The 3637-nt window shown below is 38.4% G+C and overlaps 1 protein-coding gene across 2 annotated transcripts in view; it reads right to left on the bottom strand.

Moving 5' to 3' along the window:
* The window catches only part of rbfox3a (RNA binding fox-1 homolog 3a), a 190630-nt gene that overhangs the window by 10674 nt on the left and 176319 nt on the right, over positions 1 to 3637 (bottom strand). The window lies entirely within an intron of this gene.

Here is a 3637-nt window from a genome sequence, read left to right as displayed (position 1 = left end):
GGGGTGGAATGCCTCTGTCCCAACACCTCATCCACGAGGACAAACCATGGCCAAGTTGCAGCAGTGGGTTTCCCCCTCACTCCCTCTCCTGACCCTGAACACTTGCCATCCTGAGGCAGAGAAAATCAATTATAGCATGTAGTCCACAACAACAGCAGCGAAACAAACTTCTAACTTCAAACAAGTGTGTTTATTAACTTGCATGATTAAAACAAATGTAATTTCAGTTTAAAATCACATGTACATACACCATCCCTGAAAGCACTAGAAATAACACAACAAAGAAAAAGGATATTACAAATGGCCTATTGTTGCTTCACCTCCAAGCTACAGTGGCTGAATATTTAGCTCCGGTGAACAGGTCATCATTCTGTCTGCTCCGTGCTTCCTAAAACAAAATGAAATGTCAGAGTAAGTTTTGCTTCACACCGACAAACAAAAGCAGCTTAAGTAGCAAATTAACCAAGATCAATAATCTTATCAATACCAACGTCTGTACTGGACTTTGAAAGTGATGTTAAACTGTCTGGGTCCACATCCTGTCTAAATCTGTTCACCTTGGTCCATTTATATGCATCACATGAAGTATACATTATCTATAAAATTGCCATTCTGGTAAGATAGAAGTCGGCCTTTGAATCTCTTAAATTTGAAAGTGAATGCTTTAAAGACTTTCAAACACTGTGACATAGATTGGATGTGAGCAGCTGAGCTACAGTAAGCGCAGTGGCTCGAAGTAGCTAGCTAGCATCACATAACTTAACACGTCCCTTAGCCGTATTATTCAAATGAAAATTTGAGGTTTTAATTATCCTTGGTTTTTAACATTTGTAGCTTTAAATATTTAATTGAATTGAAAAATAGTACTTACATTAAAAAGTGTAGTCTTGGGATACATTTGGTTGCGAAGGATCCACCCTCTGAATCTTTCATGGCCTGGGAAAAGAAGGACGCCATTTCCAAGCCGCATTTGATGGAGCTTTCAAAATGGGACAGCATAGTAACGCCGCTGTGATGCAATCAGGTGTCAAATGCAGCATTCGAAGGATGTGGCCCCTTAATTTGGACACAGCTGGTATTTTGTATCTTATCTCAAAACATCTGCATCCAGCATCCAAATCCCATCTATGGGACAGATATGTGATTCACTACTGACTGGTCAGGTCTCTTATTAGCAGGACGTCAGACTGACGACAGTGAAATGAAATGAAATTCATTAGATTTGAGTAAAAAGGAGAGTGAATATTTGATTGACATTCATCCGGTGGACACAAACACTAACATGTTAGCCCTAACAATGTAAGCCTGTGATAAGTGGTGGCTGTATCCTTCAGGATGTTTTGATATTGTTCTGCCCCCTAGTGGCCAAAATGTAATTAATGCAGCTTTAACAAAACAGTATTAAAAGAAAAAAAATAAAAGAAAGGTAAATTCAAGATGACACCCTCACATCTGTTCACTAATAAGTCAAAAATAATTGTCAGTATTCCTACATATACATATACAGCAAAAGTGGGATTATTGCTTTGTGTGTGCAGGATGTGAGGGCATGAAATAGTGAGAAGCCCTGTGTGGAAATCATGTAGTGTTCTCCTTTAAAGCCATTCAGCAGTAATGGGATACCTCATGCCTCTGGCACTATGCCAGCGATCAATGGGCTCTAACACACTGCTGCCCATTTTGCAATGGCTGCCATAGCTCTTGCTCCACACCCTGCTATACATCACTTCCTCCTGCATTCAGATTCAGTAATATATCACGCTCTTCCTCTCACTTTCTGAGTTTCTTAATGCATCACTTCCTGGGAGCCATTTTTTTTTTTTTTTTTTTTTTTACAGTTTCACCTCCTTTGGGCTCAACAGCTCTGAGTCCCATTAAGACAGTCTGAAACTCAGCTCCAGTTATTGGCTCACTTACAATGGAGCCAGTTCTGTCAGGGGGTGGAATGGCTGTATCATTTACTTAATAAATCCAATCCGAAATTTGTTGCCCAATCTGGAATTGCTGAACATTAGTGCTCTTAATGTATATGGGGGAAATGACTAATTGAAACAATAAAGGTAGGGAAATTAGATGGAATTAAAACTAGCGCAAAAGGCCACTCCAAAGGAGCTGAGTTGCAGAGCAATAAAAGAGAGAAAGAGTGAGAAGAAGAAGACTAAAAGTTCTCTTCATCAACTCTTTCCCCACTTCGTCTTTTTTCCACCACAGACATTTCATTGCAAATACATTCGAGTCAAAACAGAGTAACAAAAATGTTCTTTTCCAAAATAAGTACATGACATTAATAAATGACAATGTGTACACTCTGTAGAAAGGGAAGCAACTTGAGAACGATTCTTGCATTTCAGGGTCACATTTGCCATCTGGAAGCATTTTGTTTTTAGTTTTCCATAAAGAGGGTAATGATGGTTATTTAGTGATTTCTTTTGTTGTTGTTTTGTTTTTTGTTTTTTTTTTTTGTCTGTTTTGCGGGGAAGGAAAGGGGACGTGTCTCTCTCTTTTCTAGTAGGGAGTGAAGCGACTGCACCCTCCTCTGTAAAGGCTAGCCTGCAACATCAAAGATGAAAAAGCTCCAATCAGTATTCAGTGTAGAACCTTTGTTTGTAATAAGAATATTAAAATGAACTTCTCTCTTTCCTCCAAAGAAACTTTCCTCCCTTTTTCCTCTTGGCTTTTGTTTAATTGAGAGGGATTTTGTGCACAAGGCAGTTAGGACATTAGTGAAGGGAAATAATGTGACTGTGTGTTTTTGATTGCTGTATGTACATGAGCATAGATGTATAAGTTTCATAGGTTTTCTTTGTGATACTCACTAAACAAAGTAGTGAATAAATTCCCTGACACTCGCTGACACATGTAAAAATCTCAATTAGCACAAAAAGGGGCAGGACAATAGGACGAGCAAAAGACAACCATCATGGCTTTTTTTGGCATATGATGAGACACCTCAAGCATTAATATTCAAATCATACATTTCTTAAAGCTTCAATATCTCTGAAATAGAATGATTCATGATCATTCAATGATTCAAAACTGCCAGCAAGAGTCACATTTTAAGCTAAATTTGCTTTTTTCTTGTGGGGAAAAAACACTGACGGAGGATAAGATGATGGTTGCTTTGAAGTATTGGCAGCATTGGTGTCTGATAAACCTTCTAACATGAATCTGTTGGTAACCCAGTCCTGCCCTCAAAGTCTGCATCCAGATATCTGTCAACCTTGTCCAGAATGTCTCATCCTGTCTACACCTAAAACACAGGTGTAGACAGATGTAGAAAATGAGTGGATTCACTAGCATTTAAAATATTGCTCAATAACTCACTTACACAACCAATAATTCTACCTTTATCAGTCCCATTATTACCTAGCTCTGAAAAGTTTGCAGTTTGTGAGGTATGATAAAGTTTAAGATGAATTGTTTTGTGTTTGTTTTTAATGTTAAAGATTTGTAGTAAGGGGTTTGGCTCACACATGGGAGGATGAGGAAAAGGGGAGGAGTAATTTGAAGAAAAAAGAGAAGAAAGTGTAGAGTAATAAGGAAGAAAACACAGGCCACTGTTTTAATTAAGTAAATGAAGAGGAAAAAAATGGTCGTAATTAATGAAGGCTTTTAGCTAGCAGCTGCACTAGGAGGG

The sequence above is a fragment of the Seriola lalandi genome, unplaced genomic scaffold (assembly GCF_002814215.2).
Source record: "Seriola lalandi dorsalis isolate HSWRI2012SDOR001 ecotype SW California unplaced genomic scaffold, Sedor1 jcf7180002054585, whole genome shotgun sequence".
Taxonomy (NCBI): Eukaryota; Metazoa; Chordata; class Actinopteri; order Carangiformes; family Carangidae; genus Seriola; species Seriola lalandi.
The sequence above is the reverse complement of the archived record's forward strand: the minus strand, read 5'-3'. Positions and strand labels throughout refer to the sequence as shown.